The sequence below is a fragment of the Lithobates pipiens genome, unplaced genomic scaffold (assembly GCF_037356315.1).
Source record: "Lithobates pipiens isolate NorthernLeopardFrog02 unplaced genomic scaffold, aLitPip1_a1.2 Scaffold_3, whole genome shotgun sequence".
Taxonomy (NCBI): Eukaryota; Metazoa; Chordata; class Amphibia; order Anura; family Ranidae; genus Lithobates; species Lithobates pipiens.
Genome location: NW_027507790.1, coordinates 25875022 through 25900436, shown reverse-complemented (window position 1 = coordinate 25900436; position 25415 = coordinate 25875022). Strand labels below are relative to the sequence as shown.

Here is a 25415-nt window from a genome sequence, read left to right as displayed (position 1 = left end):
ATCCACTACTGCTATAAATGTCTCTGACGTTATCAAAGCCGTGCATAGAAACTACACCTTTGATTGACTTATTGCTATTAACTCCCTGAATTTTTCACAGTTCGACAAATGTTGCTCAATTTGGCCCAAAATCTCTTGATAGATTTGAATCTATTTACATCTATTGACTTCTGCTTATTATTTCCACTATATGTCAAAAAAGAAATTTATTCTTAGTTGTATACTGTATACATTGCATATCCCAGCAATTACTTTTCTTTTTCTGTATGTTGTTTATTTTTGAAAAATCAATAAATACTAAATGATAAAAAAAAAAAAAAAAAAAATAAAGAAGAAGGGTCAGTGCCTCCGGGTGATGTAGCCAGGTGGCCCTGCCACTTACCTATATAAGAAATGTCAAAATGCAGAGCAGGCATTCAAAGCATCCCAAAGCACCCACCCCGCCACGTTGAGACAGTGTGGCCTGGTATGGTATGGTTCAGGAGGGGGGCGCTCGTCCCTCTCCTTTTCTGACCTGCCAGGCTGAATGCCCATGGGGGTGGCCTATGCTGTTTTTTTTTTAAATGTTGGCGTGGAGTTTCCCTCCAAATCCCTACCAGTCTCAAACGGTCTGGTATGGACTGTGGGGGGGGGGGGGGGACCCGACACCATTATTTTCTTTATTCTTTCAGTAGCCGGGTACCGACAATTGCAACAGCGAGTCATTTTAAATTGGACATGTATCAATCAAAAAAAAAGAAAAAAAAAAAAAAAGGGTCATGTCCCCCAGGGCAGTACCCAGAGCCCTATACCCTTTTTATGGTCAATTACTTGCATATAAGCCTTCAAAATGGACACTTGATTTTTGTTGTACAGCTCCCATAGACTTCAATAGTGTTTGCCATTGGGGTTAAAGCATTTCCCCTGTTTCGGTTTACAGCAGAACTCCCGAACAGGGGAGTGTTCCGCCCAGGTCTACTCGTATTACAAAAAAATAAATAAAAAATAAAAATGGCAGACCAAGCAATCGTGCACTGAATGAAATAACAACCTAATTTCTTTTAAACAGCTGATTTGTAAGACTATAGTTAACGTTATAAACGGAGAGGATGATATTACTGGAGAATTACAGTATAATGATCATATGATAATCAGTTGTATTTAATAATTACTATGTATATATTCTAATAAAAAAAACTAAATATGTGAATCACTGGTTTTCATGTGGAATTATTAAAGAAAATAAAGAAAAATTGTTACCCTTGGTCTGGATGTGAGGTACAAGTTTTATCAAAAGGAAAGTTGATATTGCATTGACTTGCAAAACCTAGCAAATGATACAGAGAAATTATCAGTACGTTTTGTTTCATGAATTGTGTTTAAATTCAGCAAACTTTACCAATACTAATTACCGTATTTATCGACGTATAACACGCACCCAAAGTTTAGGAGGGAAGTTTAAGGGAAAAAAAGTACATTTGAAATACCCATTCATGTAGCCTTATCAGTGTCCATTTGCAGCCTTACCCATCATTGCAGAATGATCAGTGTCCATCTGCAGCCTTTCCCAACAGTGTCCATCTGCAGGCTTGCCCAAAATTGCAGCATGATCAATAATGGGTTTTAAATTGTCACTGATACTCAATTTTTCACCTTGCATCGTGAAGTGCTTAGTTGAATAGGCAGATAAATCCAGCTGTGCGAACAACACCTAAAACTTAGTTTTGCCTGCTGAGGAGGGAACGAGCGCCGTCGAGATAGACAGACAGATGTTTTGTGTACTCGGCTCCTCTTGGGCTTGTCTCACAGTCTCACCCCTTGGCCCGGCTCCTATGATGGACACAACACTGGTCCAATGGAAGGATATAAATGCTAGGAGGCGGGACTGGGCAGGACTGCGAGCGGAGCCAAGCTCGTTCCCTCCTTCCCCTCTGAGGCAACGGTTCGGTGTATAACACACACCCACGATTTTCCCCTGATTTTAAGGGGAAAAAAAAGTCGATAAATACGGTATTTCTATAGCCTCAATATTAAAGTACAAATCCAACATTTATCCCCCCACTACCACCACCAGCACCTGTAATATTAAGCCCCCGTTAACATTGGAGCGATTTGTCATGCAATTTGACAGGTCAAATCGCATGACAAGTTGCATCCTATTGCTGGAAATGGCAGTGTTCCAATTGATTTGAAAAAGTAGTACATGCACTACTTTTGGTGATTTCGGGTGCAAATTCAATAGACATTTGTGCATAAAGCCACATAGATGTCTTCGAAGTTGCACTAAGATGCGGCTTTGAAACTGTGCAATTTCAGGTGAAGTCTCACGATTTCAAAGATGCAGTAAATGTGAACAGGTAAAAAAAACAAATCGTTTTAGATAGAAAAGGGAAAGATTTTAACCTCTTGTTGAGCCTCACCATCATGGACCCATTAGAGAGATTTCCCCTTACTTACTGTCATAGTGACAACCATTTCTAAACAGAAATTGAAGAAAAATCTGCAACAGGGACACAGAAAACAGTACAAAGCGGATAGGGTTTCCTTTCTTCTGATAACCAATTATGGAAAAAAAAAATTATTTCTAAGTTAGAGTTGCAGATTTTCCCTTACTTTCTGTCTGTTCAAACCATTGTCACTGTGACAGTAAGGCCGCGTACACACGCGCGGACTGTTGGCCCAACTTTGTCCGTCCAACAGTTTGAGCGAACAGTCCGCTCAAACTTAGCATGGACGGACATGGCCACACACGACGGACGAACAGTTTGCTGAAACCGTGCGCGATGACGTGAACGGCACGTACGACGGGACGAAAAATACGACGTCCTATACACTGCAATGCAACCTTCCGACGTGGAAATCCTTTCTGAGCATGCGCGAGACTTAGTTGGCCGAACAAGCCTACACACGAGCGAACAGTCCGCTGAAACCTTGTTTCAGCGGACAGTTTTTCGGAATTTCCGTAAGACCTTGTTCGGCCAACTGTCCGCTGAAACTGTCCGCTGAAGCCCCACACACGAGCGGACTGTCCGCCCAAACACTGTTCAGCGGACAAGGTTGGGCGAACAGTCCGCGCGTGTGTACGCGGCCTTAGACACAATTATCTCTAAGGCCGCGTACACACGCGCGGACTGTTTGCCCAACCTTGTTCGTCAAACAGTTTCGGCAAACAGTCCGCTCAAAATTTGCATGAGCGGACTTGCCCACACACGAGCGGACTGTTTGACGAACAAGGTTGGGCAAACAGTTCGCTCAACTTTTGAAATGAACGGACTCGCCCACGTAAGGAGGAGGCAAATCCGCCCATTTCGAGCGCGTGTACAGGTAGACGGGGCCCGCGAAGGAGACGTCGCGGGCTCCGCCGCCTGGAATGGGCTTAAAGGGGAACCCCAACGCCGAAAAAAATCGGCGTGGGGGTTCCCCCCAAGTCCACACCAGACCCTTGTCCGAGCACGCTACCCGGCCGGCCAGGAAAGGGGGGCAAGCGAGCGCACCCCCCCTCCTGAGCCGTACCAGGCCGCGTGCCCTCAACATGGGGGGTGTCTTGGGGAAGGGGGGCCGCGCGGCCCCCCCACCCCAAAGCACCTTGTCCCCATGTTGATGAGGACAAGGGCCTCTTCCCGACAACCCTGGCTTGGTTGTCGGGGTCTGCGGGCGGGGGGCTTATCGGAATCCGGGAGCCCCCTTTAAGAAGGGGGCCCCCGGATACCGGCCCCCCACCCTATGTGAATGAGTATGGGGTACAATGTACCCCTACCCATTCACCTGTGAAATAAAGTACAAAAAAAAACACAACACATGGAAAAAGTATTTTATTGCACAGCTCCGGGGGTCTTCCGTCTTCGGGGGTCTTCTCGCCGGACTCCTCCGCTATGTGTGTGTAGCTCTTTTGCTAGCGGAGGAGTCCGGCTTTCTTCCTCCCCGCCGCCGGCCTCTTCTCCCGACTTCGGGGGTCTTGTCCCCCTCTTCGGTTCTTCTGCCGGGCCACCGCGCCTGGTCCGATGGCCCGGTCTTCTGTCGCCGTCTTCCGTTCTTCTGTCGCCGCCTTCGGTTCTTCTGCCGGGCCACCGCGCCTTCTTGTAGCTCTTTTACAGGCGGTGGCCCGGTCTTCTGTCGCCGCTGTCGTCGTCGCCGCCGCCGCCGCCGCCTTCCGTTCTTGTTCTTGTTCTTGTTCTTCTTCTTCTTCTCCTGGAGATGTTGACTTGACGAGCTCTCCGGCCGGAATGCCAGGGACACGCTCCGCTGCCACTTATATAGTGACAATGGGGCGGTGTCACATGGTATATGTCACATGGGTTGGTCACATGGGGACTATGACATCGTAAGGGGGCGGGGTCACCATGTGACCAACCCATGTGACATATACCATGTGACACCGCCCCATTGTCACTATATAAGTGACCGCACAGCGCGGCTCTGGCATTCCGGCCGGAGAGATCGTCGAGTCAACATCTCCAGGAGAAGAAGAAGAACAAGAAGAAGAACAAGAACGGAAGGCGGCGGCGGCGGCGACGACGACAGCGGCGACAGAAGACCGGGCCACCGCCTGTAAAAGAGCTACAAGAAGGCGCGGTGGCCCGGCAGAAGAACCGAAGGCGGCGACAGAAGAACGGAAGACGGCGACAGAAGACCGGGCCACCGGACCAGGCGCGGTGGCCCGGCAGAAGAACCGAAGAGGGGGACAAGACCCCCGAAGTCGGGAGAAGAGGCCGGCGGCGGGGAGGAAGAAAGCCGGACTCCTCCGCTAGTAAAAGAGCTACACACATAGCGGAGGAGTCCGGCGAGAAGACCCCCGAAGACGGAAGACCCCCGGAGCTGTGCAATAAAATACTTTTTCCATGTGTTGTGTTTTTTTTGTACTTTATTTCACAGGTGAATGGGTAGGGGTACATTGTACCCCATACTCATTCACATAGGGTGGGGGGCCGGTATCCGGGGGCCCCCTTCTTAAAGGGGGCTCCCGGATTCCGATAAGCCCCCCGCCCGCAGACCCCGACAACCAACGGCCAGGGTTGTCGGGAAGAGGCCCTTGTCCTCATCAACATGGGGACAAGGTGCTTTGGGGTGGGGGGGCCGCGCGGCCCCCCCTTCCCCAAGGCACCCCCCATGTTGAGGGCACGCGGCCTGGTACGGCTCAGGAGGGGGGGCGCGCTCGCTCGCCCCCCTTTCCTGGCCGGCCGGGTAGCGTGCTCGGACAAGGGTCTGGTGTGGACTTGGGGGGAACCCCCACGCCGATTTTTTTCGGCGTTGGGGTTCCCCTTTAAGCCCATTCCAGGCGGCGGAGCCCGCGACGTCTCCTTCGCGGGCTCCGCCTACCTGTACACGCGCTCGAAATGGGCGGACTTTCCGAGCGGGAACAGTCCGCTCATTTCGAAAGTACAGCGGACAGGCCCACACACGGGCGGACTGTTCGCTCAAACACAGTTTCAGCGGACAGTTTTTCGGAATTTCCGAAAGACTTTGTCCGTCCAACTGTCCGCTGAAACTGTCCGCTGAAAGCCCACACACGAGCGGACTGTCCGCCCAAACACTGTTCAGCGGACAAGGTTGGGCGAACAGTCCGCCCGTGTGTACGCGGCCTAATGGGTCTGAGATGGCAGTACGACTCAAAAGGGGTTTACAGTAAATCCTTTTCCACTCATATTTTGGGCAAAATACTGTACAAACAAATACCTCTTGATTTTTTGCATGTTGGTTTTTTGAGGAGTGCTTAAATTGCACACCTTTAATTCAATTTCCCATTTTAGAATGTGTTTTCTGTATCAAATAAAGGGGGCCTAGGCATGGTCTAGAACAGCGGTTCTCAACTCCAGTCCTCAAGGTGCCCCAACAGGTCATGTTTTCAAGATTTCCCTCAGATGAAACGGCTGTGGTAATTACTAAGGCAGTGAAACTGATCAAATCACCTGTGGAAAATAATGGAAAGCTTGAAAACATGACCCGTTGGGGAGCCTTGAGGACTGGAGATGAGAAACACTGGTCTAGAAACACGCTTAAAAAGTATGTAAACCCAACATTTCAAATTCCTGATATGTCCCTGTTGTACCATGTTCTTGTATGAAAATGTATCCTGCTCTCTTTGTATTGTTTCCTTTGTATATGAAACCCCTGTTATTCCTGCCAGTCCCTCCACTTTCCTATCGAAAACTGACTGCACTAGGCATGAGAACACAGCATGGTCAGTTCTTTAGCGGTTATGTGAACTCAGTGGGGTTTATTTACTAAAGCTACATTAATCTCACTTCTGCATAGAAACCAATCAGCTTCTAACCTCAGCTTGTTCAATTTAACTTTGTCAATAAAACCTGGTAGCTGATTAGTTTTCATGCAGAAGTGAGCCTAATGTTGCATGCTCCAGCTTTAGTAAATAAACCCCAAAGTGCTCTCCTCCAATGATCAGACTTTTATGCTCACGTGCCCCCCCCCCCCCCCCTTTCACTGGGAAGACAAGCGTGCTGCTGCTTCTCCCCCTCCAGCTTTCTGTTCTCAGCTGCATAAGGAAATTATAGGGAACGTGATCACCAATGAAACCAGGAAAAAAAGTTTACAATTTTTTTTGTATACCTTTACACAAATGTTTTGCCTTTCATCTCTATTTTCAACTGAATTGGTTGTTTTCAAAGGTGAGGGTTTACACGTACTTTAAGCATCAAAAAAAAAGCAAAATTAGGCATAATTCCTAGCACTATTTCCTGTCAACTCATACCAGTGCAGTTCAGTCATATAGCCTCAAGCATACTAGAAGAAAAATATGTTTCCAAGTAGAGAAGAAAACAAAAAAGAAAGGTTGTAAATGACTGAGTGCCGATTGCTCATAAAGAATTCATAAATGTATTTACTAAAATAGATAATTAAAAAATATGTTGCTGCCTAGCAACTACAGGTGTAGAAAACCTAAAATCTGCTAGCCTGTGCAAGGTAGTGTACACTAGCTGTGTTAAAGACACAAAACCCAGACAGGGTACAAAAAATAAAACATTAAACAAGAAACAAGACACACAAACTGTCCAGATGCCAAGTCAATTGGCACAAGGAGACCCCTCCAGGGCAACTGCCATATGCCAAAATAATATTGTATCTAGGAGGTGTGTCAACCCTTTGGAGTCTCGAGCTGTGGAGCTAGGGAGGGACCAGGGAGATACTGTCTAGTCCATGTATGCGAAAGATCCTGGTAAGTTTTGAGCTGGACGATGCAGGTATTGTAGATCCTGAGAGTAACTTAGAATGAGAGACATTGTTTGGGAAAGGCTTCACCATGGCTGCTGTGTGCAGGTAAATCTGCTAGTGTTCCTCATATTATGATGACTAGGGTAGCCAGATACCTTACTACCCAAGCCATACATGCATAGACTTACTTACTTCTCCTATATAATAAAGACACAGACACCTGCTGGATGTAAATAGCCTGCCTGATCTTTATTAACAATAAACAACTATCAACTTTATTCAAAATTTTAAACCTTTTTCGACTTATAACCATATATTTGAAATATATATATCTATTCCAGCTCATCCAGATGATTAGTTGCAGATCCCTGACGTCCCACTTCTCTTTTGAGCCCGTAATTCCATTTTCTGTTGGCATTCGTCCCCAGCCGCCAACTCACCTCGGGGACTTGCCAACTGACCACAGACCCCCAACTTATTAACCCGTCAGTCTGGCCAACCGCCAGACCACCCGGGAGGACTCCATACCTGTGATGGGTCCTAACTATCAATAACTCATCTTAAAGAGGAAGTAAACCCTGATGGGTTTACTTCCTCTTTTTTTCCCTGCAAAGGTAAAGCATAATGGACTACTATGCATCGCATAGTAGCTCATTATGTGTCACTTACCTGACACAGGAGCCAGCGAAGTCGCCGCTGATCCCTGTAGTCCGTCGCATCCATCTTGCTGGTGGCGTCTCGCAGCTCCGACCAATGACAGCGGCGAAGCCGCGATGACGTCACTCCCGCGCATGCGCACGGGAGTCGCGTCTCGCAGCTCTGCCGCTGCCATTCGGCGAAGCCGTCACTCCCGTGCATGCGCACGGGAGTCGACAAATTAGGCAAATCCATTCCTGGACTTGCCGCATTTAGTGCGCCTGCGCGCCGCTGTCTACGGCGCATGCGCCGTAGACAGCGGTGCCCATTTTCGGGCAAATATCTCCTAAACCATATAGGTTTAGGAGATATTGCTTGGACCTACAGGTAAGCCTTAATCTAGGCTTACCTGTAGGTCAAAGTGGTTTGAAGGGGTTTACTTCCTCTTTAAACTGGGTAACTGCTTATCTGCCATCAAGGAACCAACCACCACAGTGGCACAAGTGTGACACCTTACTTTTGTGCCAGCCGCCAGACCTGCATCGCCCTCCGAATACCATCCTCTAATCCCAGCGCCCACAGGTCGATCCCGACCGGGTTGAGGTGCACTCCATCCCCTCTAAGGTACCTCCAGGTGTCCACCTCTAACTCCCAGTGCCTTACTACAATGCCTCCATTCCTGGCCACAAACCTCCCTACCTCCTTGTTCACTTTAATCCTAGTCTTATTAATTTTCTCCCAGGAACGAGCCCCCCTCCAAGACATGCGGGCCACTATATTAGACCACACAATCATCATGTTGGGGAAGGAGGACCGAAGCCTGATAAAGGCCCACTGAATATCCTTTATGATCTGCCGCATAGGGCGAATAACCAGGTCGCCCCCCCCCCCCAACATGTAGGACCAGAACATCCGGAGGCCGATCCAGTCCTGCAAAACAATGTACTTTCGGCAATACCTTATGCCACATCATACCCGGGACCCCAATCCATCGAATCCTGCCTTCATCACTGGCCATTCTGAGCTGCCTGCCGTCCGGCCGGACGTCCGCCCTTTTAGCACCCCAGAACACATAAGAATGTCCTGTAATTTAAATCAGACATCCTGGCTCTGAAAAGACAAAACAGCAGAAAATCCAGCAAAATATATTAAACAACTATCAATATCAACTTCTACTTACAGTCCCGCCCCCGCATTCACAGGAGATGTGGGCGACCATAACGTTTATATCTTGCAGACGCCCATCTCCCTATCCTCTTTATCACCTCTACCAGGCACCATCTAGATGCTTCCGTGGCCACACCAATACGTAAACCCCCTTCCTTCAAACACTTCCGCAAAACTGCTGTGAACTGGAACTTGGATAGGTACGAGCCATCCTCATGAATAAGCAATGCCCCCCCCCCCCCGGCCGGGCGTACTGCCAGAAATTGCCTCAACACAGACACTGGGCAAACCTCAGCCTTCGCCCCCTGAAACAATTCCACCCATAACCCTTTTCCCAGCTGGTCCGTCTTCGACCGCCTAATCCATAAGACCAACGAGGAACGGGCCCAGCCCATATCTGTGAACCTCAAACCACCCTGAACCTGTTTTGATGGCGACACCAGTTCCCCTATCCTCATTGCCCCGAAAAATGCCACCAGAAAGGCTGCTCGGAAAAGTTTTTTTCTCAAAAACTGTAGAACACACCTTTTCCACCATTTGTAACAACAACCTTAAAACTGCAAAAGGAAATCGGGCATCTAGAGTCCCTTCTTAACGACCCCCCCCCCCCTGTACCCCCGCAATGCCTTACGAACCAGAAAATTCTTTGTAACATCTGGTAAACTTCTATACTGAAATAAAAATGCTAAAGCCGATATCTTCTTTCCGATTGCCGGCCCTGACACCCCTGCGGAATAATTGGCACAAATAAAAGCACAATACCCACCCGTCAGGGTCATCCAACCCTCCTACCTCTACCAACCACTCCGACCCTTCCTGCCACACCTTCCGATACGCCCTCCGAGTACTCTCGCTTAGAGATTGCTCTATTAATCCATTGAGGATTCCAGCACAATCCTCCACAACTCCGGCAGGCAAGGTTCCCCTTCTCTGTGTGCGTCCAGCGCCAATCTGCTGAAGTCCTCCCACTGGAAATGAGACAGAGCATCCACCAACTTATTCTCAATTCCAGGGATATGTACTGCATAAACAAACGCATTTAGCCTCAAGCAACTAAGCACTAAGTGCCTTAACAATCGCACTACCAGTGGGGATGAGGCTGAAATATTATTGATGGCCACCACCACCCCCATGTTGTAGCAATGGAATCTCACCTTCCTATCCCTAAACCGGTCTGCCCACAATTCCACCGCCAGCGCGATGGGGAATAGCTCCAGCAGCGCCAAGTTCCTCAGGAACCTTGTCTCCTTCCAGGACTTAGGCCCGGGACCTGCACTCCAGTTTCCTTGGCAGTAAGCGCTGTACCCGGCCGAGCCAGTCGCGCCCGTGAGTAACGCCAAACCAGCATTGCTGACCGGCCCATCCATCAGTAATGAACGGCCGTTGAACTCTTCCAGAAAAACATACCACACTCTCAAATCCTCCTGCAAATCCTTGGATAATCTAATGAAGTGATTGGACACCTTCACCCCTGCGGTGGCCGCCGCCAACCTTCTACAAAATATACGCCCCATGGGCATAATCCTGCAGGCAAAGTTCAGCTTGCCCAGGAGTGATTGCAGCTCTTTCAACCGCAGCTTCCGCTTTTTATGCACCATTCGGACTTCCTGCCGTAGTGCAACCACTTTGCTTTCCGGCAACCTACACTCCATTGCCATGTAATCAATCGTGATTCCCAAAAATACCAGTTCCAAAGTCGGGCCTTCCGTCTTCTCCTCCGCTAAAGGAATCCCAAACCTGTTTGCCAAATGCTGTAAGGTCCCCAACAGTATTCCGCAGCCGCGAGATCCCGGGGGCCCACGCAAAAGGAAATCATCCAGGTAATGGATGATGGAGTTGACCCTAGCCGTTTCCCGAACCGCCCACTCAAAAAACAAACTAAATGCCTCAAACAGGGCGCACAATATTGAGCACCCCATAAGCAGGCATCGATCGACAAAGTACGAACACTGCCAACAACAGCCCAACAAACGCATACTCTGGGGGTGAACTGGCAGCAACCAAAACGCTGCTTCCACGTCCGCTTTCGCCAAGAGGGCCCCTCTGCCATACTTCCTCACCCATGAAATGGCTGCATCAAACGACGTATAGGTAACCGCACAAGCCTGTAGGTCAATACCATCGTTCACCAAGTCACCCTTTGGGTAAGACAGGTGGTGGATCATTCAATATTGGCCCGGTTCCTTCTTGGGAACCACTCCCAATAGGAAACCACCAATTTGGTCACCGGCGGGACTGGAAATGGACCGGCCATCCGGTCAAGAGCCACTTTAGCCAATTTTTCGGACACCACCTGCTGATAAAGCATCGCCGATCTCAGATTGTCTGCTACCGGAGGAACCTCCCTCAACTCACTCCGAATCCAAAAACCCGCTTTCAGCAGCCCGGTCGGGTTACCTACTTAGGAAAGGCAGCATCCTTTACAGGTTCACCAGCGTCATCCCTTTTTCCAGCGAAGTCCCCGGTGCGACTCTTCCCTTGTCTGAAGCATCGGGAGAAGTGGTGTGCGGCACTGCACCGGGAACATTTGTGTTTATAACGACACGAGTTCCCGAACCTACACATTTCTTCGTTAAACTGCCAGCAAACCCCTTTCTTATTTGAGGCCGGCAATCCCGCTGAGGTGGCGCCGACGACCCCTCCTGGAAAAAATGGCATAGCCCGGGAGGAAGTCATCAACTTCATCCACAGGCTAATATCCTTATGGTCCCATGTAATAGCAGGGCGAACCGCCTTCCTTTGACAAAATTGCTCGTCATAACGAAGCCACGCTAAACCCCCATATACCCTGTGCACCTCACTAATTGCCTCTAAGTAACAAAACAAGGCCGAACAATGTTCTGGCGCCTTCTCCCCGATTACACTCGCCAATATCGCAAACGCTTGCAACCAGTTGGCAAACGTGCGGGGGATGAGCCTGTATATTTTCTTCTCCTCTTCTTCCTTCTTACTCTCATCTTGATTGACCCTGCCGAGATGAAATTTTTCCAATGAGAGCAAAGAAAAAATTTCAACAAATTCATCTATCCAAATCTACTCTCGCACCTCCTTTTTTAAGTGCGCCCCTTGCGGTCTCTTGAAGCATACATATACCTCGCAACGCGCCGTGTCCGCCACCCGAATCTTCTCAGCTTCTTTGTCCTTCCCCTTAGAACCCGCGGCTGAGCCCTCGCCGTTCTTTTGCCCCTCCGTCTGTGTCTCCACTGCTACCACTGGTGCCTGCTTTGGGGGGACCCCTGCACCCCCCATCCCCTGTGTTCTGGCAGGTCACGCGACCCAGGGATCGACCGGGGCTGGGACCTGCGCAGCCCCACCCAGGCGCAAATGCCGCAAAAGTTCCTTTAAAGTTTCTAGCACCCCCCACCCCCCCAGCTTTCCCCCGTGTCTCCCGACCAGTAGCCCCTCCCACAACCCCCCCACTAGCCACAGGCACCCCCAAAGACCCCACTTCCCCAATTGCCCTACCAGGCGAAGGGGCCCTCCAGCCGCTGTGTCCACCACCGCCGTCGTCGTCTCCTCCATGTCCTCCATCAGTTCCCCCTCCTCATTTCTGCTTTCTTGGATGTCCCCTCGCTCATTGCCAGGCCTCTGTGCCACTCCCCCGAGTCACCCCAGGCCGCCTCGGCTTCTCCCCGCTGTTCTCTGCTCGGCCACCATCTTTGTTGACATCGTCGTCACTTCCGCCAGCTGCACCGCTGTCTCCACGCGTGTGTGCGTGCGCTCCTCCTCGGCCATCCCTCCCAGGCCCTGACCTAGGCCTGGAGACGTGGCCACACAACTGCTGCTCTGCACATGGCGCCGCGTCCCCTCCCAGAGGCAAGATAGTGCACACACGTGGCGCCGCTCCAACGACAAGGCCGGCCCTTGACGACCCTGCTCTCCCCCGCCAGGCAGCCCCCCCGACTGGAGACTCAGAGGCAGCTTCCACATGAATCTCCGCCCGGAAGGTCCTGGAGGTGGCCTGTGTCCTGGACTGGTGAGTGACCCCCCTTTGGGACATTGCCATTGTTGGGGGTTCCTCCCAGGCCCCCTGGCCGCCGACTGTGTCAGCTTTGCAGGAGGGCCTGAAGAGTCCCAGCTGGGGCTCCCAAGCCGGCGCTGTGTCCAGGGGGTATTGTCAGGGCTCAAGTGCACTGGAGGCCTATACCTACGAGCACGCGAAGGGGTGGCCCTAGCTGTGGACAGTCCCTGCACTACCCCCTGTAATGTGGCCGCAAAAGTTCTCGAACCCGCTCATCTTTTTGCAGGGGGGGGGGGGTGATCTTGAACGTCTCTCCTATCCTGCTGACTCCGGACTGCTGACCTTCCTGCCCTCTCCTTCCAACAATATCTCCTATACTCCACCCCTCCAGACAATACTCCAATCAGGTAAGCTCCTTATTCACTAAAACCACACCTATTAACTTCTCATCCCAGTAAGACTTGCACCCTTTCATGTCTGCACTACGCTTACATTTCACTGCAGCTACGTGCATGTCTCTCCCATGGCCGATATACCACCATAGATGCAACCAGAGAAACCTATGTATGTGAGGAAGAGAGATATATTCTCAGGGACGGATGGGTCTAGGACATGTAAGGCTGAGGGGAAGAATTTGTATCAGCATAGGTTAAGGCTACTGTGTGCAGTAACACAATTGCATATGACAATCCAATGATAATAGAAATATAGCTGTACTTATCCCCTCCACCGAAATTACAGTGACCAATCCTTCATGATGTTTACCAGCCAGTATCTGTTTTCTGCTTGGATGTCCATCCTGTCTAGTGTTTCAAGTGACAACCTGATCAACTTTGAGTTGATCAGGTTGTCACAGACTTTTCCTCGCTGTCCCTCTTGTCATTTCACATACATATTAGGACTATTCTCCCTTCTGCTACTGCCAAACAAACAGTTCTCCTCATGGAATATCTCATATGCTCTGGCACTGGAAATCTTAAAATTCTCTGCTGGAAGAAAATAGAGAACTAGAAGAGGGTAACCTTAGAAAGCAAGCTGCCATTAACATTAAATCTATCAAAATGCCAACACTGGGTAAAAATAAATGGATACGTACGTTTTTTGGACATGGTACAAGTAGACCTCCAAAAGGAGACTCTTTATCTACATGTACATTCTGGAAGGAGACAGCATCAAACACGCTGCTGAGAGCAGACAGCCACTGTTTAAAGTGGCTGAAGGATTGGATTCCTATGGGCCAATTCTTGCATATTAAGAGGAACTGCACAAAGTCGACTGACTACAGACAGGAAAGCGATGATCTCTATAGATGCTTTTGTGAAAGAGGATATTCGCATAGACAACTGAGAAGAGCAAAACAAAAAGCTGGCTAGATTTGATAGGAAAGATCTCCTGACTAAGAAACCCCTGGAAGTAAACATAGGTGAACCGGGCCCATAAAAAGTATTACCCAATTTGAAAGCCAATGGAATATAGTGAAGGATATTGTCACGTACCTGGTGGTAGAGTCTGATAGGAAGGCCTCTCTTACACATCTGATTCGAGGCCCCTGATAGACCAACACTTTTAGCAGAACGACCAGGAACAGCTGACAGCCTGGAGACTGGAGTAGGCTGGTACTTGGGTGCCACAGACTGGAGCGTGGGTACAGCAACTAGTGGGACTGGTGTTGGTAAGGACTGGAGCACAGGCAAGTGCATGCAGGCTGGATCAGACACCGGTGAACAAGTCTATAACAGGTTCTGATACAAAAGCATAGTCAAATGCAGGCAGGGTTGGCAACACGCTGACAATAAGGTAGCAGAAGGAGCAGGCAGGAGCGTAATCAAAGACAAGCCGAGGTCAGATGCAGGCAGATAGCAGGAGTAGTCAGGAGCAGGCCAGGTACAGGCAAATGGATAGCAGGAGACACAGGAACGCTGTAGACCAGACAGCTTTGATCTTGGGGAACAGGCCAGCTTAAATAGCCCATTTGGTGCCAAGAACTCTCACAGGTGGCGTCACCCCGTTCTGTATTGGCAAGCATGCCCGCAAGCGCACCCGTGTTGTTCTTCTAAACGGGACATGATGCACAGGAGATCTTCTCCGACCTCCATCTTGGTTGCTGATATGCCCTTCCTGACATTGACCCCTCCCAATGGGCAGCCTCTGGATGTCCAGCCGGGCAAACGTGACAGGATGACAGCTATTGAAAGCCTGGATAAGTCTTTTGGTGTGAATATTGCCTTCAGGTTCCCAAGAGTTTTCCTCTGGCCCATACCCTTTCCACTTTTTCAGGAATTGAATTTGGTTATTGCTCTTCCTGCAATCCAAAATTGCTTCTACTTCAGATTCCTCCTCCCCATTGACTAGTACCGGCTTGGGTGGACAAACATTTCGTCTGGGAAAAGAATTAGGGATAATGGGTCACGTGAAAAATGGGCTGAATCTTGAAAGATTCCAGTAGCTCTAATTTGCAGGCCACATTGTTGACCTTTTTCTTAACTGGGAAAGGCCCCACAAACTCAGGACCCAATTTGTTTGATGGGCAGGCTAGTCTTGGATTAGTTGTGGGCAACTATACTTGATATCCTGGTTTCAGAATAAATTCTCCTCTTGTCAAAGACCCTTTCATTGTATGCCTGTGTTTTAGTCATTGTTTTTTGCAAAAGTTTGTTATTAGTGTCAAAGAACTCCATCGTTTCAAGGACAGCAGGTACTGAGCATTCTGGTACTGTATTGGGCAAGAAGGAAGGATGGAAGCCATAATTGGCAAAGAACAGAGATTGCTTTGTGGCTGAATGGACATATTTTTATTATAGGCAAGCTCAGCTAATGGTAATAGCAACATCCCTTCATCTTGAGAGAATGAGGAAAAACAGTGCAGATACTGTTCAAGATTCTGATTGGTTCTCTCAATCTGTCCATTCATTTGTGGGTGGAGGCTGAAGAAAATGACAGTTTGATCCTCAGGGCTGCACACAAGGCTTTTCAAAATCTGGAGGTGACTTGCACCCTACGATCCAACACAATATTTGCTGGAACCCCAAGAAGTCTTATAATTTCCTTGATACAAATTTGTGCAGTCTCTTGAGCAGATGATATACCTTTCATAGGGAGAAAATGTGCCTTTTTAGAGAACCGATCCCCCACCACAAAGATGGTCTATGGAAATCATCTTCCAGGGTCTCCCCCGGATGGGAAATGGTTTCATCACACCCCATGATTTAGTTTTGCTGTTCTTGCTCCGAATACAAGTGATGAAAGACTCATCATACTTCTTGCAGTCTTCCTCTACCTGTGGCCACCAGAATTTACGTTGCACAAGTTCAGAGGCCTTGCCGATTCCAAAATGTTCAGCTAGCATGTGATTGTGACACAGCCCTAAGGTAGAGACTCAGACATTTTCTGGTACAAAGATTGTATCCTTATACCATAGCAAACCATCTCTTGCTTGTAAGGTAGTTTAGTAGGTAGGGGAATTCCCACAAAAGCCTGTTCGATTTGAGATAGCAGGTCTCCTTGAAGCAAAAGGAAATTTCCTGTAGACAGAATAGTATCTGGGGGTCAGACCATTGAGAGTTGCTAAACATGCGGGAGAGTGTATCGGGTTTCATCTTCTTAGAACCAGGCCTGTAAGTTATGTGAAAAGAGAATCTATAAAAAAAAAAAAAAAAAAAAAAAAAAAAAAAAAAAGTGCACACCTGGCCAGTCGGGGTTTCAACTTCTTTGCCGCTCTTAAAAATTCCAGATTCTTAGGTCTGTAATGATCAAGATTGGGTGTGCAGCTCCTTGAATGAATGAATGAAATACTTGTATAGCGCACAATGCGAACTGAATCACCTCTAGGCGCTGTGGCGAGCTTTGATCATCTGCTAAAAGAGGAAGGTCTTGAGTTTTTTCCTAAAAGTGATTTTCTTCCAGGCGGATGCTGATTGGTAGAGCATTCCATAGCCGAGGCCCTTGGACAGCGAATCTCCGATCACCCTTGGATTTATACCGGGCTTTGGGCACGAGGAGGAGGTTGTTGGCTGATCGAAGACTGCGGTTTGGTGTGTAATGATTTATTTTCTCCATTAGGTATTGCGGAGCTTCTCTATGCACGCATTTGTGGGTGAGGCACAGGGTCTTGAACGTGATCCGATTTTTTATGGTTAGCCAATGTAAGCTCCTCAGTGAAGGAGAGATGGATTCCCAGGGTTTTTTTCCTGTTATCAGCCTTGCCGCCGTGTTTTGGATCAGTTGCAATCGCGCAAGTTGATATTGTGGTAATCCTATGTAAAGCGAGTTTGCGTAGTCCAGTCGTGAATTAATGATTGTTCCAACTACCACTGCTTTGTCATTCTTTGGGATAAAAGGGATGAGTCTGCGAAGCATGCGCAGCAGATGGTGAGATCGACTGACTACAGATCCTATTTGCGCATCCATTGACATTTGTGCGTCTAAAATAACCCCGAGACTCTTCGCTTTGGTCTTTGGGGAGATAGTCTGCCCAAAGACGGTTGGTGGAGACCAGGAGGTTTTGGTTGCGAGCTTATGATTTGGGTGTAAGATAAGAAGCTCTGTCTTTGATTCGTTCAGCTGGAGGGAGTTGGTGGTCATCCAGTCCTCTATTGATTTGAGGCAGTTTTCAAGTTGTTGTTGGTGATCTTTTTTTCCATTGATCCGGAAATAAAGTTGAGTGTCGTCAGCGTAAGAGTGGAAGCAGAGATCAATGATTTGAAGGAGTGGGCGAATGTAAATGTTGAAGAGAACGGGTGACAACGGAGAGCCTTGAGGGACTCCGTAGGTGACTGCCCGAGTTTCGGAGAGGAATTTTTCCTAGTTTCACTGTCTGTGACCGATTTCCTAGGAAGGACGCGAACCATTGGAGATCTATGTCTTGGACTCCGGCTACTTCTGCGAGGCGGACGAGTAGAGTATTGTGATCTACTGTATCAAACGCTGCACTTAGGTCTAGCAGTACGAGGAGACATGGCTCTCCGTCATCTGCTGCTTCGAGGGAGTCATCCCAAATCTTGAGGAGAGCTGTTACTGTTCCATGACCCGGGCAGAAGCCTGATTGCAGCGGGTCCAGGAGTTTGTGAGTATCCAGGTGAAGTTGTAGCTGATGTACTACAGCTTTCTCCATGATCTTAGAAATGGTGTTGAGGCTTGTAATTGGCCTACGGTTGTTTGGATCCTGAGGGTCCAGGTTTGGTTTCTTGAGTAGAGGTTTGACGACGCCTTGTTTGAGGATGCTGGGAACAATCCCTTCGTGGAATGATCGGTTTATGAGGTGGGTTATGGTTGGAGCCACGATGTCGGAGCATTCTTTAAGTAGTTTTGTGGGGATGATGTCAATAGGTGAGGTACTGTCACGCAGTTTATTAATGATGTTTTTTGCGGTGTCTACGGTAATTGGGGATAGTGAAAATTTCGGCGGTTGCGGTATGTTGGTGCAGACATCCTCTTTATGTATTTGCTGGCTGAGGTCGGATGTTTTCTTCTGACAAATTGTTTCCCTGATGGTTTTGACTTTATCGTTTAAACAGTTCCCATGGTTGGTTTGCTGCCGTTGAGATTGTATATGAGAAGTGGTCCTTTTTGGCTTTGAAGATTGCTTTCCGATAATTCTCTGTGAGACCTTTGTAGTTAAATAGGTTTTCCTCGGTGGGATTTCTTCTCCATGTTCTTTCCGCTCTTCTGCATTCTTGCTTTAGTACGGAGAGGGAGCTATTAAACCATCCAGCATTTTTTTTTTTTAAGAAAGTGGCCAGGTCTTTTGGAGCTGCAGCTCTTTGTTCCAGTAAACGGTGAGCCCAGGATTGTGGCTCACCCTGCAGCAGGGAAATGACTGAGCTAACCATGGTAGCTTTCACTGAGAAGGTGCATGGCTGTAGAGAAAAATAGTGTTCACAAGCTGTGCAGAATGCTCTGAATTTAGTGCATTCTCCGGAAAATCTTTTTGGAGTTGGAATCCTGTGTTCAGGGGGTAGCATCATTACTGATGATGTTCCAGGGGGAATGGGTGGATGGCTGAACAGGCCCCTGAGCAGCAGAAGAAGAAAGAGCCGGCACATGTTCTTCCAACCGAGTAAAGCCCTTGAAGACTCTGGATAACCTGTGTGAGGCCTGATAGATGTTGGCAATGTCTATCCATGCGAGAGGCTCCTTCCTCAGACTTGGACATGGCTGTCTGGTACTGTCACATACCAGGTGGTAGAGTCTGATATGCAGAGGAAGGCCTTTCTTACACTTCTGACACCCTGAAGCCCCTGATAGAGCAGACAGGAGGCTCAGGAGTGCAGAGTCACATGAGTGCCTGGAAGAGTTGCTAACAGTGAAACTGAACCGGAACTAAAAGGAAGAGCCCTGGAGGAACACTGATGCAGCAGGACGACCAGGAACAGCTGACAGGCTGGAGACTGGAGTAACCTGGTACTTGGGTGCCATGGACTAGAGTGTAGATACAGGAACTAGCGGAACTGGTGATGGTAAGGACTGGAGCACATGCAAGTGCATGCAGGCTGCATCAGACACTGGGGAACAAGTCCAGAACAGGTGCTGATACAGAAGTGTAGTCAGATGCAGGCAAGGTTGGCAACAGGCTGGCAGCAAGGTAGCAAAAGGAGCAGGTAGGAGCGTAATCAAAAGGTAAGCCGAGGTCAGATGCAGGCACTTGTGGTGGCATCCCGTTCTGTATTGTTAGACATACACACAAGAGCATCCACGCTACTCTTCTCAATGGGACATGAAGCACAGGTCCAGCCACCATCTTGGTTGCTGGTGTGCCCTTTCCGACAGATATACTCAATAAACATTGGGTTATTCTAACAAATACACCTGGGTTTGCAGGCATAGTGGGACCAGCCCCTAAAATGGTAGCTAGGAGAGCCAAGAATTTGGTAGACACATTTATTGCGTCCAAATTTATCAAGGCACCAGTGGCCACATGGCTGTCAGAATACCCAAGAAGTAAAGACATGTTTGCTTCTGGGCACTGCCAGATTTGCCCCTTTGTTGACAGAACTGATATCTTCAGTGATGCCATGGGGGAAAAACATTTCCAGATAAAGGACCTGGTCAACTGTGCCACCACTAGAGTTTTCTATATGCTGACCTGTTCCTGTAACAGAATAAACATAGGGAAGACATGACACAGTGGTGTAGTGGGTAGCACTCTCACCTAGCAGTAAAAAGGGTCACTGGTTCGAATCCCAACACGGACACTACGTGCCTGGAGTTTGCATGTGTTAGAAAAGTTTTAAAAATGTTTATTGTGTGACTATTAGAAAAACAATATTCCTGAGACTAATTTTTAAAACTTACTTCTGAGCACATTGTTGTATTAACTTGTTGTATTTTTTTGTCTTAACTAACTCCATAGTAAGTTGTAGGATGACTAGGTTTAACTATATATGGTAGCATAAGATTGTACAGGAAACCTTGACAGCCAAAATAAAGTACCATTCTGTACCAGACACACTATGTTTCCTCAGCCAATAGAAGCATAGAGGTAGTATTCTTGTAGGTATGAGGAGAAGGGGGGGGGGGGGAAGACACATTCCTTGGTGGGACTCTTACTGCAGCTTTTGTTCTGTAAGCATGTCTCCCTTTTGTGGACCACATCAGAAATAAATTGTCTGATTCTCAATACATCTGGAGTTTGACTGATCACACGAGAAGATTCGTAACATTTTTGGTCCTCTGAGCCGCAAACAACAAGTTGGTTTTCGGATCAATCTGCCCCGACAAAACTTCGGTGAGTATTGGACTTTGGAGCTCACTGAACAATAACAGTCCCCCCACTCAATGTTGGTGGTCAAACAGGGGCGGGGGCCTAAGATCTGAATTCCACTGTCTGTTTCCGAACTTAGTGTGATCCAGTCCAGATGTTTGAGAGGTAAGATAAGTCTTTTCTTCTCGTTCTCTTTGATTCTGGTTTAATGTGTTGTAATTGCCGACATTGGTAATGATCGTATAATATCTAGATGAGCCAGTGCTCGTAGACAGAGACACTTGTGGATGTTGTCTAAGGTAAAAAATTACGTTGCCCGCTGTCTGGACAGATAACAAAAAGATTTGAGGTATACCGAACATCAGAGGTTGATTGCCTGACGTTGTCGGAGGTTGAATGCCTGACTATTTAAGCGCTGTTTAGTTAAGTGATCTAAAAAGATCGCAAGGCTAACTTTCTTCTGTGTGTGTTTACTTTATCTTTGCTCATGTTTAACCTTTTTTGATTCTCTCTATAGTGTGGGGAGTGCTGATATTTTTACTCTTGTATTCCTATTGTTACTGTGGATCGGGTAAAACAGTCTTTGTTCTTTCTGTGCTGCGTGTTCCTAAAGGGCCTTTAGAAGGAGATAAGAAATCATTCTTCACGTGCTCATGTTCTGTGTCTGTATAAAAAAAAAAAAGGAACGCACTGAACTCACTCTCCCCCTCCCCCTCCCCTCATGTAAGGAGTGAGAACTGTTCTTCAAATTCCTGTCTGAAAGGTTGTATCTGTAAAAGTTAACCCTTGACCAGCTATCACAATACAGAAGGGTTATATTGTAAATATTGAAACTTAGCATAAAAGAAAAAAAGGTACACTGATAACACCAGGTTGCTTTATTATTTTAGCATGCCATGGTGTTACAGGAAGCAAGTGGCAGAAATTGTTGATGGTTTGGAGGTAGATGGGAGACATGAAGGTGGATTGCACTGTGGTGTGAATAGAATGTTGTAGAATTATCATCAAGTGGCTTGATGAATGTGAGAAAAGAAAAGGCTGAGGATGTTTTCATTACTATGATGGTCAAGAAGCTGTTTCTCGGAAACAAGAAAATGCAGATTGCCTGACAGAGGTTAATTTGTGCATCTGTGAAAATATTAGGACTTTTGGTGGGAAAGAAAGTCTGAATAATAGTCTTAAAGTAAATATTTATATTGGATGAGTTATTTTTAGAATTCACAGACTTTCAACTGTAATTGTTAATGATACTATGCTGTTTATATTTGGGTACATTTCTAACGTTAAAAGGCTAAGTTCTGAATCAGAATACTAAAAATTAAAAAGAAAGAAAGTTCTATTTTGGGACCCTGTGGATTTCACTTGGGACCAGAGAATAAGGGGAACAATACAAAAGGTTTTCTTAAATTTTGCTAAAATATTGGGATCTGAGGAAATATATTCAGAGGTGTGTGTGTGTGTGTGTGTGTGTGTGTGTGTGTGTGTGTGTGTGTGTGTGTGTGTGTGTGTGTGTGTGTGTAAAATATACGTATTTGAATAAATGAAAGAATATTGTTTTTAAAGTGGTTGTATGGTCAATTTTTTTACTTTTACCTACAGGAAAGCCTATAATAAGGCTTACCTGTAGGTAAAAAAAAATATCTCCTAAACCTGTACGGTTTAGGAGATATTCCCCTCGGTATGCGCCGCTGACTGCAGTGGCGCATGCGCACAAGGGGGTTCTCGCCGTGAAAATCCGGCAGCGCTCGTCCGGCCGGACTGAAATCTCCCGCGCGCATGCGCGGGAGTGACGATATCGCGGCTCCGGCCACTCACAGCGCCGGAGCCGCGATACCCGGAAGAGACGCCGAGGGAGCATGTCAGCTCCCTCGGCGTGGATCGGGCCAGATGTCGGGGCCTCATTCTAAGGTAAGTATTTCATAATGAGCTAGTATGCGGTGCATACTAGCTTATTATGCCTTTTGCTTTGCAGGTTTAAAAAAAAAAAAAAAAAAAAAAAATTTGCGGGTTTACTACCGCTTTAACAACTCCAAGGTAAGGAAGGCGTTTGGTAGTTTGATCTGTGATCCTGTGCTCATTCATGTTAGATAAAGAGTATCCATTTTCTCAGCCCAAATTTGAGTGCAGATATGACACCCCCACCCCCCTCCTTCTACACAACTGAAGAATGAGGCGAGTTCCTTTCTATGGGGTGGGTGTCTGATTACATGAATGAGTACAACATTTAACCTTTAGGAGGTATTTTAGAGTTTAGAGCATTAAATGAAGGCATGAAATAATGTAGACTACACAGTCCTTAGAAACAAAGACAAATGATGTCCTTCCTGGGTATGACAAATTTTTGTAGAGCCTGAATTCCTGGGCATTCCATGCTGACTGCCCCATTGGTACTGGCAATACATGGGAGCCCAATGGCCCCCCAGGATGCCATAAAATGGAGTGAGGAAACAGACGGCTTTTACTGACATAAAACAAGTCCTTTCTAGTTCATCAGTACTAGCCTTACCAACCAATGACAAACCTTTCCAACAAACAGTAGACTCAAGGGAAGGTCACATGACATCAGTACTTACACAGTCACATGGCGGGCACCAGAGGCCGATTGCTTACTAATCTACAAAATTAGACAGTGTAATTAGAGCACTTTCACCCTGTGTAAAAGCACTGGAAGCTGCAGCGGTGTAGTGGTTAGCACTCTCACCTAGCAGTAAAAAGGGTGGTTCGAATCCCAACCACGACACTACCTGCCTGGAGTTTGCATGTTCTCCCTGTGCCTGCGTGGGTTTCCTCTGGGTACTCTGGTTTCTTCCCACACTCCAAAGACATGCAGGTAGGTTGATTGGCTTCTGTCCAAAATTGGCCTTAGTATATGAATGGGGACCTTGGATTGTGGGCTCCTTGAAGGTAGGGACCAATGCGAGTGTGCAATGTACAGGGGTAGGGGGTAGACACTCACTCAGGCTGAACTGGATGGACTGATGTCTTTATTCAACCTTACCAACTATGAAAGGTACCACATGCAGTGTCTGTTATCCTGTTACAACAAAAGATATCACATTTGAGCCCAGCACGACATCTTTCCTGTACGACAATACTCTTGACACAACCTCACTTAACAATACAGAGGTGTACTACATTAAACCCATCCACACTACTACCACTTCCTACTGATGGTCATAAAACATGACTGTACTGCTGCCATCGCTGAAAAGGTACTGCCACAATGTGATCTGAAAGATATACCGTTATCTAACCCTGACATGACACTTTTTGTTGATGGTTCTAGTAAGAAAAATCCAGATGGCAAAAATGCAGCTGGATATGTAGTAGTGACACAGGATGAGATTTTGGAAGCTGGGCCACTACCAAAATATTATTTAGCACAAGTTGTAGAACTTGTAGCACTGACAAGAGCATGCATACTATCAGAAGGAAAATCCGTAACCATATACACTGACCGTCAATATGCCTTTTCAACAGTACATGTTTTTGCACAACAATGGAAAAACAGGGGGATGGTCACCTCCAGTGGTAAACCAATTTCACACACGGCCTTCATTCTAGAATTCCTAGATGCAATACAGTTACCAAAAGAGTTTATAATCTGCAAATGTCAAGCGCACACAAAATATACAGACCCCATCATAAAAGGGAAATAAAAGGGCAGATGAGGCAGCCAAAATATCGGTACAAGAAACGCAAATAATGACAGAACAAGAAATCCAGAGATAGATCATACAGTCCTTACTGATATGCAGCAGTATCGACACATGGAGTAACTCATGTGTCAAACAGGGGGATGACTGAGATGTTTATTTAAATGAAAAATTTATATCAAATACTTACCGTAATTTTCCTTTCCTGATGGACTCCATGGCAGCCTACGTATGGGTTAATCCCCGCCTCTCATACCTCATAGGACCCCACTCCCATAAATCTTTGCTTCTAGCCAGAGACTGTGTTCCGTAACTTAGCCTACTCCAGCAAACGGAAGGGAACTCCTGCTGCCATGGAGTCCATCAGGAAAGGAAAATTACGGTAAGTATTTGATATAAATTTTCCATTTTCCTGACAGACTCCATGGCAGACTACGTATGGGAAATAACTAGCCATACACACCCGGGTGGGCAATTGCTGGACAAAGAAAAAAAGGTTTAATTGGCACCGTCAACAGATAAGACATTCAAACCAAAATTAACCGAAGACAAGGACGCTGGTTCTACACAATAGTGCGTCATAAATGTATTGACTGACGACCATGAAGCCGCTTTACAAATTACTTCTGGAGAAACGTGACGGGCAGCCGCCCAGGATGTAGAAACGCTCCTAGTAGAATGAGCTGTCACCGCTTCTGGAGGAGCCAAGCCCCTAGCCTTATAAGCCCCTTGGATGGCCTGAACGATCCAAGCTGCAATAGTTCGGGAAGAAGCACGTAAACCCTTATTCTTTCCGTAGAAAAGGATGAACAGATGATCAGATTTCCGGAAAGGAGCTGTGGCTTTCAAATATTGTTTCAAAGCGTCCCCAACGTCCAAAGGATGAATACCAGAATCTTCAGAGGCCTGAAAGATTGGAAGCACAATCTCCTGATTTTCATGAAAAACAGATAACACCTTCGGATTTGACCCTAACATAGGGATCAAAACTGCTCGATCAGGGAAGAAAGTGAGAAACGGCTCCTTGCAGCCCAGAGAACTGATCTCCGAAACCCTCTTGGCTGACGTAATGGCTACTAAGAAGGCAGTTTTACAAGAAAGTTCTTTAATAGATACTTGATCCCCATGATGTAAATCTTTCTCTGAAAAG

At 47.3% G+C, this 25415-nt stretch overlaps 1 protein-coding gene across 2 annotated transcripts in view; it reads right to left on the bottom strand.

The window, feature by feature from the left end:
* The window catches only part of LOC143940234 (dehydrogenase/reductase SDR family member 4-like), a 205517-nt gene that overhangs the window by 151788 nt on the left and 28314 nt on the right, over positions 1-25415 (bottom strand). Inside the window, exon 1 of one of the 2 annotated variants that reach the window (XM_077461405.1) lies at positions 1240-1308. The exons of the other annotated variant lie outside the window; for it this stretch is intronic. The gene's annotated coding sequence lies outside the window, so the exon portion shown is untranslated. Of the gene's footprint in view, positions 1-1239; positions 1309-25415 lie in introns of those variants that run through there. 2 annotated transcript variants of the gene reach the window in all.